Genomic DNA, 17367 nt, shown 5'->3' with positions numbered 1-17367 from the left:
CCAAAATACTGGTGCTTCAGCTTCATCATCAGTCCTTCCAATGAATATTCAGGGCTGACTTCCTTCAGGATTGACTGGTTTGATCTCCTTGCTGTCGAAGGGACTCAAGAGTCTTCTCCAGCACCACAGTTCAAAGGCCTCACTTCTTCAGTGCTCAACCTTCTTTAGAGTCCAACTGTCATATCTTCACATGACAACTGGAAAAACCAGAGCTTTGACTATATGGACCTTTGTTGGCAAAGTAATGTCTCTGCTTAATATGCTGCCTAGGTTTGTCATAGCTTTTCTTCCAAGGAGCAAGCATCTTTTAATTTCATGCCTGCAGTTATCATCTGCAGTGATTTTGGAGCCCAAGAAAATAAAGTCTGTCACTGTTTCCATTGTTTCCCCGACTATTTGCCATAAAGTGATGGGACTGGATGCCATGATCTTTGTTTTTTGAATGTTGAGTTTTAAGCCAGCTTTTTCACTCTCCTCTTTGACCCCCATCAAGAGGCTCTTTAGTTCCTCTTCACTTTCTACCATTAGAGTGGTATCATCTGCATATCTGAGGTTGTTGATATTTCTCCTGGCATTATGAAAATTGTTTATTTTATGCACTTTGATAGCACTTAAATCTCTCAGCCCCCAAAACAGAATGATAAAATGGAAATAGAACACTTTAGACCCATTTGTTCAAGTACCTATAAGCTTCTCTCTCAAACAGGCAAACCACATTTTCACTTAAAATATTTATCAAACACACTATGCAATTTATTTATGTATATAGTTATTTCCTCTCTTCATCTCAAAAAGCATTTGAAACAGTTAAACCTTTATTACAAATAAAATGAAGTCAGATACTTGGAGTAATTCAAAGTATAAGTATTAGAATTAGACGATCTCTACACACAAGAAGCTTGCAAAATAATTTATGAAACCTTTGATCCAAATCTTACAAGCACATGTTCTCCATATACAGACTATCATTACATTTAAACAGCCAAGTACTAGCAATACACAGGGAGCAAATCCCATCAGTGTCAGACAAAATATCTACTTTGCCCTAGACTTTTCTAGTCACTGATGAAATTGGGATTAACCTTTTTTGCTGGTCATTTAGCAATCCCTAAAAGACATAAAAAATCCAATTTTGCAATCTCACAGCAATTTCTTAGTCCCATATCAAGTAATTTTCTTTGTATGCCCTCTCTCCACAGTTGCTAACTGCCTAGAACAATGTTATCATGATCATGTTTGGAAAATGATCCAATTCAAAGTATTATGGGACAATTGTTCCATTAGCAATTGCCAACAACAGAAAGATCCTACACAGTACTTCTTGAAAACAGTCTCACCCTGGTCAGATGAATCCTGCATAGGCTGGAATTAAAACCTTTCACTCCCATGAAGTTTTTTGAGCCCAGGAAATTTTCTAATGGACTGGTTTGAACATTGAAAGCCTTGAGGAAATAATAATAGCAAAGCCTGCTTCAAGTAATGTGACGGTGGGGCAGGGAAATGTCAGACTAGAGGAACCAAGAGAGACCAAGGGGAACTCAGCTGTCATAGTGGCTTCTGAGTCACTAGATCCAGTCTCTTTGAGATTGCTGTTAGTAGAGGGGTTTCTGTCTAATTGATTTTGTAATTGGTACATAAGAAATACATGAGCTAGTCACCTTCTTTGTGACTAGGATTACATCTCTCAAATATGATGTCATACCTCAAAGGAGTTCGAGGTTCACCTGGCACCCTCATTTTACAAAAGAAGGAAATAGAGTCTTGGGGAGGCCAAGCAATTTTCCCTGTTATAGTAAAATCATAAAACAAGTAGCAAGGCTGATGATGGCAATTACAGACTGTTCCTCAACATGGTACGATGTATCTATTGGAAGAGTCTCACCTGCATGCTGAAATAGCCACATGACAGAGGCCCAAACAGGAAACAGCAACCATGACAGCATTTCTAAATATACATCCAGAGGAGGCTTTGTGATTCTTTGATCAGAGGGGAGTGTTAGGAAAAGTATCTGTCCATACATGCTTAAACAGTCAAATAATGTGGTTTCCCCGCATTACAGATATGAGAGCATGGAAAAGAAGAAGCACCTTTTCTACTTGTAGGTGGACCCTGAGTCTTTGAAAGTGGCAACTCTCAAAGGTTGCCAAAGTAGAGGGTGTGCCCCAAGATGACTGCAGTCAGAAAGCAAAAATGTAGCTCCCATAAAGGGAATTCAGACAAAATGCCCCTGCTTCTTCTAGCCATCAACTGGGAGACACTGTCCCAACAAGATCCCACCTTCAACCCCATCCCTGAGCAAAGAGGGTGGATCTCAGGTGTGGCCTCCTGGGCAGCTTCTTCTGCTTCAGTGCTATTCAGTCTCCCTGTTCACTGGCAAACTTACCTAGTTAGAAACCCCTCAACCTTATCGGTCACTCATTGCTGACAACTTGAAAGAAAATGACTTATCCCATCTTCCCTTTTTGCTCATATATGTCATACTGCATAGTTCTAAGTCTTTACACACATTCATATTTCCTCCTCATAACAGCTCTGTAAGGCGAGTACTACTATTATCCCCATTTTACAGATGAGCAAACTGAGACACAGAATGGTGATGGTAATATAAATTACTACTACTAATTTACCTGTTTGGTGTGTAACTCAAAGCTATGTTCTAACATTTGGGATGTCTTTCAGGAGACTTAAGAGGAGAAGGTTAGTGCCACAACTGACCTATAAAAGCCTACATATAAAATCTATAATCTTGTGTGGATGGCTCTTAAATTTTACTTACACGCAGGGCTGACTCTGGGGGAAGTTTGAGGGTCTGTCTACTCCAGGGTCCTCTTATTGCTAAAGAATAAGAGTATGGCTTCACACCATCTTCATATTTACCCTCAGGAAGAACTCCTAGCAGTTTTGAAAACTTAGCTTGGGTATGCTTCAGACAAAATAAAAATCCACACATCATTTTAAAAACATTTTTCAGTTCATAGAAATAGGGTGCTATCAGTCATATCATTTTCCTTGTGACACTAATTAAGATCTTTTAATATTCTGCCAGGTCCTAAAAATAATTTGAGCCACGCTTGTTTCATGTTTAACATATTGTTCATTCTCTTGGCTCTACCTGTTAAATATTTGGGAGCTCAGTAATAGATCAACTTAGTCAGGCTGCAGAAAGAAATCTATGGTCATTTACAAGTGATCTCTGTTCCAACTTCAAAATCAAAAGATAAAATAATTTCATAGCAGAAATGAAATAACATTTTATACTATGTTTTATGGAATGGACTGACCCACATGAATCAATAGCTTAATATTTAATTTCTTTTGTAATTTCTCTAAGCACTTCAAAGACTCAAATGTAATAGAGGTGATTTCCTTAGGGTTAAGTGTTAAGAAGGCAATGGCACCCCACTCCGGTACTGTTGCCTGGAAAATGCCATGGATGGAGGAGCCTGTAGAGTCAGATACAACTGAGCAACTTCACTTTCACTTTTCATTTTCATGCATTGGAGAAGGAAATGGCAACCCACTCCAGTGTTCTTGCCTGGAGAATCCCAGGGACGGAGGAGCCTGGTGGGCTGCTGTCTGTGGGATCACACAGAGTCAGACACAACTGAAGTGACTTAGCAGTAGCAGCAGTAGCAGCAAGTGTTAAGAACTTAAGCTCATCAGCTCTCAAACTCAAACTGATGCTTTTAACATCACCTTCACCACCCCACGTATCACACGAACACAAGCAAAAGAGAAGCAGCCCAATCCAGCTCAATATATGACAGAAAAACCGGTTCTTATGTAAGAGTCAATGCACACCTCACCCAGTTACATAATTAAGTATATTTGGCAGGAGAAGCCTGACAAGACTGGAATACCCTGCTTGTTTGCAAGTGTTCCAACAGAAGTAGGGATAGGGAAAAACACCAAGAAGTGCCAGTTTGAGATACTCAAAAACCTTTATGTCTGCATAAACAAATCACCCATTTGTATGGCTGCTGTCTTAATTTAGGCTGCTATGACAAAATACTATAGACTGGGTGTCTGAAACAACAGACATCTTATTTTCTCAGAGTTCTGGAAGCTGGAAGTCTAAGATCAGAGTGCAGATGGCCGCTTTCCCGTTGTGTGCTCAGGAGGCCTTTTTGGGGTGCATGCACCTAGAGAAAGAGGTTTCTCTCTCTTTTCTTATTTAGATTAGGTTATGAAGGTCCTGATTACCTCCTAAAAGCCCCACTTCCAAATACCATCACACTGGGAGTTGAGGCTTCAACATATGAAACTGGATGGGACACAAACGTTCAGTCCATTAACAGGTGACTATTTTAGGGAAAGCTTTAAAGAGACATCATTCTCTTGCCTTTTTCCTTTTAAAATCCTTTTTTTGTTGTTCAAAAATTTCTTTCACTTGCTACGTCTCTTTCCTTTTCCTCTGCTGTTAGGAGGTCGTATTCCCCCAACCAAAACACTGAAGGTTTTCTTTTCAGACAGCAAATCTCATTGGTCTTTTTTCAGCCTTCATCCCACTGAGTCCCTTTGCAGGACAGAACAATACACCTGCCTTCCCTTCTCAAGTTTCTTCATCCACAGATATACAGTCTAGGGAGTTCCCTGGTAGTGCGGTGAGTGGCTAAGACTCCATGCTCCCAATGCAGAGGGCCCAGGTTCAATCCCTGGTCCGGGAACTAGACCCTGCCTGCCACAACTGAAGATCTCACATGCCACAAAGAAGACTGAAGAGCCTTCATGCCGCAACTAAGACCCAGTGCAGCCAAATAAAGAAATAGGAAATAAATATTTTTAAAAGGAGTCTAGAAATAGACCAACAGGGATTCAAATTTGGGCCTTAGACAACGACAAGTTACTTAACCTTTCCAAGTCTCAGGTGCCTGCCTCATCTATTAAAAATAAAAACACTTTTCCCCACCCTCAGGACACTTGTGTGGGTTAAATGAAAGAAGGTGATATATGCATCTGTCACTAGGTCATCAATAAGTGTTTGGTTTCCTTTCACTCTGCAGGCTCATTCTTTCTCCCGAGTGATGCCCCAGCATTTCTATTTGCCCTTAGTACACCTCCACCTGGACTTGCAGCTCAACTTGAATAAACCCATGTAACAAACTCCTGTACTCCTGCCTACTCCCCAGGTGATTTGGAGCTGATGCCATCAGCCCTCTTCCCATCATCTGGACCAGAACTCCAAAGGCCATGGCATTAAGTTAAATTCCAAAGGACATGACATTAAATTAAATCCCAAAAGTCGTGAAATTAAATGAATATATAAGACCACAGGTCTTAGGACTGGACCATCCATGAAGGATCCCTGTCTGTGTCTATTAGTCACAGAAACATTCTAGTATCTAGGCAAGACCTATGAAGTCCATCCCTCTGAATGTTCACATCAGTATGTAATCCAAATAGGGTCGTCAGGCATGAGAATCACCTAAAAACTTGTTAGAAAGGTAAATTCTTGGCCCCTCCCCAAACCTACTGAAACTTGAGGGGACCCAATATTCCCCAAGCAATCAGGATGCAAGCAAAAACTTGGCGATCTAGTGGTATAAACAACCTGCCATCTTGGGCCTTAGGAGAATAAAAATATTTAAATATTAGTGTACATAAAATTTAAATATGAGCAATGCATTTAATTCAATTAGTATAAAAGAATTTATAAAACAGAAGTCATCCTGCTGTCTTTTATTCCATTATAAAAGTTCAGACATAATTTTGGTGCTGTAAAAGCCAAAATATTCTCAATTCAGATCCTCAAATGCAAATACTTAGAAAAAGTACTTAGCTTAATTCTGTGAGAAGAGTATCTTTAAGAAACAAAAGATAACTTACTGAACAGATTCCCACTTGAATCTGTTATACAACAATAAAATAAAACTAGCTTTAGGAATGGAAAAGCTGACTTTATTTTTTATGTTCACTGGAAACCTCTTCTCCCTGTGGTCTAAGTAGAATGTGATACACAGGATTGGTAACATGTCATTGGCCAGGATGCGCAGAGAGAAAACTTAGCTATTTAAATATACTAAATTTATTATTGTTTTCAAAGAGATTAAGTTAAAGTAATTGGTACATAAAATTGCCTTTTGAGACCCAGGAAATCTCATATCTACTTTCCACTATAGAACAAGAAAGGAAGCATTAGCAAGATAGATTGAAATTGAAGAGCTGCAAGTTCCTTCACAATAGATCAGACAAAAAGCACTAAAGCAACATCATCATGGAAGGCAATATGGAAATACTGTTGGGGGTGGAGGGTCTATCATAAAAAAAAGGAAAAAAACTGTGAATGGCAGTCAACAATGAAGAGATTCAGAACAATGAAATCAAAGATAGACATGGCTACTTATTATTTATGAAGACTTGTTTTCTCAAAGGATTATTATCTAGCTAAAAATCAAACACCTAGAGAAGACTTTACCTTTTAAAGGTCATTCAGTTATTGCCACACAAAGGATTATAAACATGTAGTGCAAGTAAATTAAGTTCTGTCAACTCTGAAAAAGTAATGCCAATTGTCTACTATAATTTACTTATTTGATGTTACTGCTGAATTTAAGTTACTGGCCAGAGACGGAAACTATTTCAAAGACATTTACTTTCCGGCTATCTTGGCTCTGTCTGCTCTTTTTAGTTGTATTTATTAGTCATTTAATTTTTGTCTCAAGTATCACATGGGCCCTTTATTTCCCCACAATTCAGCAGGAAGTAGGCTATAACTTCCATTAGTCTCACTGTAGTTTTGCCAATACTGAGAAGGAAGCACCACAAGAAGAATAACTCAGAGTTTCTCCTGCTCATGCCTAGGTTATTTTCTTGGTCACTAATAAGGCTGATTTGCTTCTAACCTCCTCCATGTTTCCAGAGCTGTTACTTCATTGGAAATGTCTTGGAATCTTCTTCCTCAGAATTTAGACTAAAGGAACATCTGGTGTTAAAATGAGAAATGCCTATTACTTTGTCTCAGCTTGCCTTTCAAGTTTCAGGCTCCAGGGTTGATCAGTCCTAAGATGACAGACAGTAAGCACATCTATTTCTCTCAGGAAAAGACGTAACTGCAAAAGATATGGGATTTGGCCATATGGTCCTTTAAAATAAAATCAACCAGTTATCAATCACCAACCAATGGTCTGATGAGTCTATTAGCACAGTGGATGCACGATCCATTATCCAGTACAGGTCAGACTGCAAATCTCAGTTCAGTTTGTTTTCAATCTCTCCTCATCAAGGATTCAAAAATTACCTGTGTTCAATCTTATATAACATTCTACTATTTGCATGTTTAAAAGAGTCTGAGAGAACATATAACAAATTTTTAGTAGTTGTTCATCTGGCTGGTGGCTTACAGGTATCTTTTGTTTCTTTTATAAAAAAATTTTATTGGAGTATAGTTGATTTACAATGTTGTGTTAGTTTCAGGTATACAGCAGAGCGAATTAGTTACACATATAGTCACTCTTTCTTTTTAGATTCTTTTCCCATATTGACCATTACAGAGTATTGTAATGTACAGAACTCCCTGTGCTATACAGAGAGTTCTTATTAGTTATCTATTTTATATAGAGTAGTGTGTATATGGGGAGAAGGCAATGGCACCCCACTCCAGTACTCTTGCCTGGAAAGTCCCATGGACGGAGGAGCCTGGCAGGCTGCAGTCCATGGGGTCGCTAAGAGTCGGACACAACTGAACGACTTCACTTTCACTTTTCACTTTCATGCAGTGGAGAAGGAAATGGCAACCCACTCCAGTATTCTTGCCTGGAGAATCCCTGGGACGGGGGAGCCTGGTGGGCTGCCGTCTATGGGGTTGCACAGAGTCGGACACGACTGAAGCGACTTAGCAGCAGCAGCAGCAGCAGTGAGTATATGAAGAGGGAAGCAGAGGATGAGGTGGTTAAATAGCATCACTAACTCAATGGACATGAATTTGCGCAAAGTCCAGGAAATAATGGAGAACAGGGGAGTCTGGCATGCTGCAGTCCATGGGGTCACAAAGAGTCAGGCAAAACTTAGCAACTGAACAACAAGTGTGTATATGTCAGTCCCAATTTCTAATTTACCCCTTCCCCCTTATAGCCTGATAATCAAAAATTTGTTTTTTACCTCTGTGACTCTACTTCTGTTTTATAAATAAGCTTATGCTTATTATTTTTAAATATCTGTATCTTCTAACCTTTTTATAATAAATACTCATTTTGGGTGTAATAAAAATTTTTAAGGAAAAAAATATCAAAAAGAAAAAAATTATTCTCTTGGCTTTGCATGCTCTGCAGAGGATTGATGCTGGAATTAAGAAAAACTGGTTAATAAGGCACCTGAACTAGAAAGGGGAGATGAAAAGATGTTTAAGTGGCAAAACTGACAGGAATCAATGACATATTTGGGTTTATAAATAGTAGTGAACACTGAAGTACTCATAGGAAATATCTCTAATTTCCTAAAAATATGGTCAAATAATCTCTTTTGAAGAAAGTAGCTTTACCTTCTTACTTCACAAGTAAAACTAACTAAAAATTTAAATTATAAATAATCACTTGAGACATCAATAATAGACATTTAAACAGCCAAAGAACTATGTAACATTTTGATGTGGCAAGTAATCCCAGGATATTTAATGTAAGCAGGATGCAGATAAATATTTGCAAATGGATTAACAAGAGATCACTAATTGGAAAGTACACAATTATGCAGCATAAAAATAATCAAGATTTTTGGACATAGATACTTTATGGAATATGAAAAAATTAATAAAATATGCTGGAAGAAAAATAATTCAAGGACATAAGTGTTCATGATTGGTTTCTTAGGCATTCACTCAATTTCTCTGACTGGCAGAGTGCATTGCAAGAAAAAATCCTGAAGCTATATTTCTCTTAAGAATTAATAAATTTCAACATAAAAACATTATTTATGTAGAAAAATATGCAGGGTTTCCTTTTAAGAAAATAAAGCATCCTAATAGTAAACATTGGGCTTCCCAGGTGGCTCAATGGGTAAAGAATCCACCTGCAATGCAGCAGACACAGGAGACACTGGTTTGATCCCTGAGTTGGGAAGATCCCCTGGAGAAGGAAATGGCAAATCACTCTACTATTCTTGCCTGGGAAATCCCATTGACAGAGGAGCCTGGAGAGCTACAGTCCATAGCGTTGCAAAGAGTCGGACTCAACTGAGCATGCACAGAAAGAACAGTAAATATTTTATTTTAGCTAAAAGTACAATAGCTGAATCCAAGATACTTAATTATTTTATCTCCCTCAGGCTCATACCAATTTTCTTTCCTACTCTTCAATAAGACTGATATAGATGACACCAGATTTATGATTAGAATTACACAAAAGGACTTAATTGATTTCACTAATAACACTTGGAAGGAAAGTTATGACCAACCTAGACAGCATATTAAAAAGCAGAGACATTACTTTGCCAACAAAGGTTTGTCTAGGCAAGGCTATGGTTTTTTCAGTGGTCATGTATGGATGTGAGAGTTGGACTGTCAAGAAAGCTGAGTGCTGACGAATTGATGCTTTTGAACTATGGTGTTGGAGAGGACTCTTGAGAGTCCCTTGGACTGCAAGGAGATCCAACCAGTCCATCCTAAAGGAAATCAGTCCTGGGTGTTCATTGGAAGGACTGATGTTGAAGCTGAAACTCCAATACTTTGGACACCTGATGGAAAGAACTGACTCATTGGGAAAGACCCTGATGCTGGGAAAGATTGAGGGAAGGAGGAGAAGGGGACGACAGAGGATGAGATGGTTGGATGGCATCACTGACTCAATGGACATGGGTTTGGGTGGACTCCAGGAGTTGGTGATGGACAGGGAGGCCTGGCATGCTGCGGTTCATGGGGTCGCAAAGAATCGGACACAACTGAGCGACTCAACTGAACTGAATAACACTATGGGAAAATGACTAAAGGATTGATCAAGAATCTTCATATCCTGGCTCAGTTAGTCCCCTCCTGTAATTACAAGTCATACAGTTCCTTAAAGTAGTGTAAGTACTGGGCCAGGACCCAGACCCCTAAACAAATGAAGACATACAAGATTAGAGATTGAAACCTCAGAAATCAGCCATATAGAAATACCAAAAAACACTTGGTTCCAGGTCCCAATACAATATTATTGCTCTTTCTGAAGATGTTTTTCATATTATAGCTTTTACTAAGATTCAAAAGCAAGTATTCAAGGGGGAAAAACAATATAGGGGTAGGTGCAAACTATTATGCACTAAGAAGTACAAACTATTATGTATAAACTAAGCTACAAGGATATATTGTACAACATAGGGAATATAGCCAATGTTTTATAAAAACTAAATGAAATGGAGTATGACTTTTTTATTAATAATTTATTTATTTCGCTGCACAGGCTCTTTGTTGCTGTGCATGAGCTTTCTCTAGTTGCAGTGAGCCAGGGCTAATCTTCATTGTGGTGTGAATGGTTCTCACTGCAGTGGTTTCTCTTGTTTCGAAGTACAGACTCTAGAACACCAGCTCAGTAGCTGCAGTGCATGGCTTAGTGGCCCTGCGGCAAGTGGGATCTTCCTGGACCAGGGATCGAATCCATGTCCCCTGCATTGGCAGGCAGATTCTTAACTACTGGACCACCAGGAAAGTCCTGGAGTATAACTTTTAAAAGTTGTTAATTGGGATTTCCCTGGTGGTCCAGTGGTTAATAATACACTTTGCAAAGCAGGGAACATGGGTCCAATCCCTGGTCGGGGAACTAAGATCCCACTGCCACAGACCAACTAAGCTACAACTACTGAGCCTCTGCATTCTGGAGCCCACACGACACAACTGGAGAATCTGTGCACAGCAACAAAGGATTCTGAATGCCAAGACCCGATGCAGCCAAATAAATAAATATAAAAAATTAAAAATTGTTAATCCCTGTATTGTATACCTGCAACATATATAATATTGTACATCAATCATACTTCAATTTTTAAAACTTTTTTTTAAAAGAAAGTATTCAGTGAAAATTAAAATTCAGAGATGGAAAAATAAGTGATAGTAGAGGGTATTTAAGTCAAGCAGGCATGTGAGAGCAAAAAGGCACGTAAATGCCAAGGATATTTATTTCATTGCTACCAGTTTCTAACAAAATATTGAGAGAGAAAGAGACTTGGCAGGACTTGACAGATTAAATAAGATTAGATATGTATGTTTTTCTTTGTGTTTTAAGCTTTAAAGTGAAAATGAAAAATGGCCTAAGAGCCAAATTCCATCACAAAACCAAGAGTTGTTCTAAAGGGAAGACATCACTAAAAGACCTTTTGGAAATCAAGGCCAGGTCTGCATCACCTCTGGATGGTACAGGAGAATGAATCCTGCACTGCTAGAACTTTATAATAGCTTTTCTGACTCTGAGATCCCTCCTCTGTCATCTTCTCATTGGCTGACTCTATTCACTCCACAAAAGATTTATTATGTCCAAAGGTCTTCTTGCTACCACTCCTGTGGTCAGAAGAACCTCAGCATCTTGTTGCCTCCAGGTATACTTGACATAATACTCCCATCTCTACCACCCATTTCTGGACTCAACACAGAAACTACCTAGATAGAAGGCTTTGGTCTTTCATTCATTCTCTACTTCTATTATATTTTTTAATAGACCTCATTTCTCAGAGTAGTTTTAGGTTCATAGAAAAATTAAGCAGCAGCTACAGAGGTTTTCCATACATCTGCTGCCCCCACACATGCCTACCCTCCCCCACTATCAGCTTCCACGCCTGCACAGAACGTGGGTTACAATCAATGAATCTACATCGACACGTCATCATCACCCAAAGTTCATTTTACATTTTTTTTTACATTAGGGTCCACTCTTGATGTTGTACATTCTATAGATTTCGACAAATGTATAATGACATCTACCCACCATTGTAGGATCATCCAGAATAGCTTCACATCTCTAACTTTTATTAATTCTTAACTTAAAAAAAAACTACCAATCAAATCTAATTAAGAGACACTTGGATAATAATAAAAACAAGTGCTTAGGCTACAACCAAATGAAATGAAGATGATTAAACAATATAAAATTTAAAATGTCTTCACTGACAATATAAAATTATTCTTTGTAAGTAATATAATGATGTAGATGGTTTACAAGGCTTTATCGAAAGTTCAGCTGCTGGCAAATTACTTATAGCAGAGAGCTGACTACACACTGTCTAGAATTTAAAAAAAAAAAAAAAAACAAAAACGGAAGAACCACAGGGGAAAATAAAAAAGTACAAATCAGAAAGTTTCATAAATTCTAAAGGCATGGCCTCCCCAAAACAGTCACATCACACCAACATCCACTGGAATTTCATGAATTAGCAAGCACTTCATTGAAAGCACACTTACCTTGTGTAGCCTACATCACAGATAGAGGCCTCAAATATGTTTTTGACCATTTAAGTCGCTATTTCCTGATCCCAGAACCTGGGATGTTTCTCGGTTTCCCAGACCCTTGCTCTCCCAGTGCTTTTCTGTTATCATTCTCTCACCTGGGATGCCCAACTCACCAGGAACGAAAACCCTACCCACCCCTGAAGGCCAATTTCCATTGTCACCTCCTGCCTGAGCTTCAACTTCATCATTGGTAGCTGGGTTAATAGCATTTCCCTTTTAAGATGTGTGTTGAGGGACTTCCCTGGAGGTCCAGTGGTTTAGAATCTGCCTTCCAATGTAGAGGCCTCAGGTTCGATTCCCAGTTGAGAAACTAAGGTCCCACATGGCATGGGGTGCGGCCATAAAAGGAACAAAAATCCAAGCTGACATCAAAATATGATCATTTAAAACACACACATACACACACACATGGGTTGAAGCATTACAAAAATAAAGCACATCCCTGTTGCCTAACAGGGAAGTCATTCATAAATGGTGGATATTTGTGTTAATCTTCTAAACTTCCTATCTGTATCTGATCATGACATGTTTTTCTATGCTTATATTTATTTCTGTAAATAGATATTTCCCCCTACCATTAGATTATAAGTTTCTTGAGGCCAGAAACTGCTCTGTTCATTTTGGTATCCCATGAAAACACAGCAAGTTTAAGCAAAAAGTAAATGCATAAACATGGCTCTCGGGAACTGAGTCAGAATATCAATTCTAACTGAAGCACAGAGAAGTGAATTTAACCAGGACAGAGAATGTGCCAATTGCATATTAATCTAGTCTAAACCCAGTGCCTTGTTCGTACTAAGAGTAATTTCCTGCAAGGTTCTGATAGTCTCAATTTTACAACACAGGACTAAACATAGTTACTGATGTAAGGAGAATGAACTCCAGAAACACTCGCAAAGAATGGAAGATCAAGTTGCAAAATGCATGAACCATTTTAAATTCCCTTTCTCACTCACATAAGTGATGTAGCTGAAGTCCATTTATAATAGTCTGTAAAGCTCCAATTGTGCAGAGGAAAGAGGCTCAGACTTTGAATCTGATGGCTTAAATTTCAGTCTCAACTCTGTCATTATTTGTTTTACAAGTTGGTAGAGATGACAATCTCTCTCAAAGTCAAAGTTTTCTCATTTCCAATATGGGAATAAACATTAGCAGTTAAAAGATTATGATGAGAATGAAATGAGATGATACAAGCGAATGTACTTTTTAAAAATTCCCAGATATTATTAATATTTATTCTCACCTAGATACATATATCTTTATTTAATTTAAATATTCCCATAAGTGAAACAATATGATGTCTGAGACTTGCCTTATAACAGAGATGCGGTAGAAGACAAGGCAACAGACAAAGCAATATTGGCTATGTGTTGATGACTGTCAAAGCTGGAGGATAGGTATATGAGGGTTCGCTGTACAATTCTTTTATTTTGGCAGTACCATGAAGCATGTGTGATCTTAGTTCACTGACCCAGGATGGAACCCATGCCCCCTGTATTGGGAATGTGGATTCTTACCCACTGGAAAACCTGCAAATTCTTTATCCCTACAATTCTTTAACCCATGAAATTTTCCATAATTAAAAAATGTAATTTTTCACTTTGCTTATTTACTATTAATATTTAATTTTACTTACAAGAAGTTTTGTACAGTGGAGAGTGCAGACTCTTGAATCCTAGAATCTGGGTTCCAGTCCTGCTTCTCTATCTGCAAAACAAGGATGATTGTTTTAATTACTATCACATAAAAGTTGTTGACAAACTGGATGAGAAAATTCCCATAAACCAGATAGCACACACAGGGTCCGAAGTCTAGTCAGAGTTTAATATATTACTTTATGAAACCACATAAAGACAAACCAATGTACTTAATTATAGGAATTCTTTCCATTTAGCTCTTGGGGTTAATAAATGCTCTTAAACAGGATGACACCAAATTAAACCCTGCTTGAAAGTATTCAAGAGGTATACGTAAACTTACCCCAAAACTTAGCTAGCTTCCATTAAACTGACATTTTCAGCACCAGTTTCCCCAAATTTTGTAAAAATTTCTACTTAAAGGTCCACCTAGTATTTAAGGATTTTTCTCATCACTATTTGTGGTCAAACTGTTGCTATCAGTTCAGTTCAGTCGCTCAGTCGTGTCCAACTCTTTGCGACCCACGGACCACAAGCACAACAGGCCTGCCTGTCCTATTGCTGTAAGTGGTGTTAGAACTCATTAACAGTGTCTAAGACAGGGTTGCCCTTATATGAACAGAGAAAAGTACCCTTTTAAAACCTATCTAAGCAATGTAGAAAAACTGAGTTAAAGAAAGGAAAAAATTATCCCAATCTCTCTACTCAGAAAAAAAAAAAAGGCTTTTCACATTTAAAAACTCAATCTTTTCTTTCATATCACCAAATACTGTATGTAGTTTTGATTGTATTTGACAAACCAAGAACCTTAACCATAAAGTACCATGTGTATGGTTTGTTAAGTTGCTTCAGTCATATCCAACTCCTTACAACCCTATGAACTATAGCTTGCCAGGCTCCTCTGTCCATGGAATTCTCCAGGCAATAATACTAGAGTGGGTTGCCATGCCTCCTCCAGGGATCAAACCCACATCTCCTGTGTGTCTCCTGCATTGGCAGGTGGTTTCTTTACCACTAGCACCACCTGGGAAGCCCATAAAGTACTGTACATTTACTCAAATGAAGTAAATATCTTTCTGTTTCAATTGGTGGTACTTCAATACATTTTAAGCTGGATTTAGAAAAGGCAGAGGAACCAAAGATCAAATTGCCAACAGCCGTTGGGTCATAGAAAAAGCAAGAAAATTCCAGAAAAACATCTACTTCTGATTTATTGATTACGCCAAAGCCTTTGACTGTGTGGATCACAACAAACTGTGGAAAATTCTTCAGTAGATGGGAATACCAGGCCACCTTACCTGACTACTGAGAAATCTGTATGCAGGTCAAGAAGCAACAGTTAGAACTGGAAATGGAACAACTGGTTCCAAATTGGTAAAGGAGTATATATCAAGGCTGTATATTGTTATCCTGCTTATTTAACTTATGTGCAGAGTACATCATGTGAAATGCCAGGCTGGATGAAGTGCAAGCTGGAATCAAGATTGCTGGGAGAAATATCAATAACCTCAGACATGCAGATGACACCACCCTTATGGCAGAAAGTGAAGAGGAACTAAAGAGCCTCTTGATGAAAGTGAAAGAGGAGTGTGAAAAAAACTGCCTTAAAACTCAACATTCAAAAAACAAAGATCATGGCATCCGGTCCCATCACTTCATGGCAAATAGATGGGGAAACAATGGAAATAGTGACAGACTATTTTCTTGGGCTCCAAAATCACTGCAGATGGTGACTGCAACCATGAAATTAAAAGATGCTTGCTCCTTGGAAGAAAAGCTATGACTAACCTAGACAGCACGTTAAAAAGCAGAGATACTACTTTGCCGACAAAGGTCCATCTAATCAAAGGTATCATTTTTCCAATAGTCATGTATGGATGTGAGAGCTGGACTATAAAGAAAGCTGAGCGTCGAAGAATTGATGCTTTTGAACTGATGGAGATGGACTGCAAGGAGATCAAACCAGTCAATCTTAAGGGAAATCAGTCCTGAATATTCATTGAAAGGACTGATACCAAAGCTGAAACTCCAATACTTAGGCCACCTGATGCAGAGAACTGACTCGCTGGAAAAGACACTTAATGCTGTGAAAGATTGAAGGCAGGAGGAGACCTGGATGACAGAATATGAGATGGTTGGATGGTATCACCGACTCAACGGACATGAGTTTAAGCAAGCTTCGGGGAGTTGGTGATGGACAGGGAAGCCTGGCATGTTGCAGTCCATGGGGTCGCAAAAAGTTGGACATGACTGAGCAGCTGAACTGAACTGAACTGAACAACACATTTCAGTGCAAAGCTCTTGAAATCAATATAGTACCACTAAGTTAAAACAAGAAAAAGCAGGGCCAGACTCAGTCGTATTCTAATATTGTCCTTGTTTCCTAGGTGCTTGTTTTACTTAACATTCCAAAAAATGGAATTAGGCAATGGCATGTAGGTTTCATATGCCAATTCAGAATTAACTTTGAGAGGCAAACCTTAGCTTCTGGAATGCTGCAAAAGAAGATCATTTTAGAAAGTCAGGGGAGCTTTAGAAAAACTGGTGAAATGTACATACAAAAAAATATATATATATTTTGCAGCCTTTCTTTTATTTTAGAGAGGTCTTCAGCATCCTGCACTCCTGTCAAAAATTCCCCTAAGAGCTATGGACTCTAGTCAAGATCCCTGCTCTGGTAAGTCAATTTTTATATTTGAGAATAAAACACTGCTGTTCTGGGAGACCTTTGGTTCAGTGCTCCTATATGAGCCTAGGAATCCTGATATTCACGAGACAGTTATTTTTTTCACTCTTTCTTAGGAAGAAAGAAAAAATGGAATTAACAGACCATGGCTACTATTAAGAAACTTACCACAAGGCTCTGCAAGTTCTTCCTCAGAAGACAAATATTTGCAACTACATGATGTTTGCAAAATGCCATAAGAATTTTCTCTCAGTTCAAAATGTGTGCACTTTTGCCAGTTAAGGTAATTATTAGAGAAAAACTGCCCAGTGAACATGCTCCTCATGGGATAGGAGCGAAGGCTGGGTGTCTTCTCACTGACATTTTCTATTGTAGAGGAGATGTAAAGGGCAGAACACTGCTACCCTTTAGAAGAGAAGCTGGGTTAGTGGGGTCACAGGGCCCAGCTGTGTGCTGCAGGCAAATTCCTTTGTGTTCACTTTTGTCCAAGTTAATAAGAGTCCAAGACTGTTTCAAGATTTTATGAAGAATATCTTAGTTGTAGATACCCGAAAATCAATGAGCATATTATCTAGGTATGGCTTAACATGGTTTTAGGTAGAAAACAAAGAGGAGAGTTGAAAAACCCTTTGGCTAGTCA

The 17367-nt window shown here is 38.6% G+C and overlaps 1 long non-coding RNA gene across 3 annotated transcripts in view; it reads right to left on the bottom strand.

Annotated features, from left to right (window-relative positions):
• LOC109568110 (uncharacterized) overlaps nucleotides 1–17367 on the bottom strand; it is a 129720-nt gene that overhangs the window by 109580 nt on the left and 2773 nt on the right. For all 3 annotated transcript variants that reach the window (XR_011570013.1, XR_011570014.1, XR_011570012.1), the window contains exon 2: nucleotides 14041–14111. This is a non-coding gene — a long non-coding RNA (uncharacterized lncRNA). The remainder of the gene's footprint in view (nucleotides 1–14040; nucleotides 14112–17367) is intronic.

The sequence above is a fragment of the Bos indicus genome, chromosome 13 (genome assembly GCF_029378745.1).
Source record: "Bos indicus isolate NIAB-ARS_2022 breed Sahiwal x Tharparkar chromosome 13, NIAB-ARS_B.indTharparkar_mat_pri_1.0, whole genome shotgun sequence".
Taxonomy (NCBI): Eukaryota; Metazoa; Chordata; class Mammalia; order Artiodactyla; family Bovidae; genus Bos; species Bos indicus.
The sequence above is the reverse complement of the archived record's forward strand: the minus strand, read 5'-3'. Positions and strand labels throughout refer to the sequence as shown.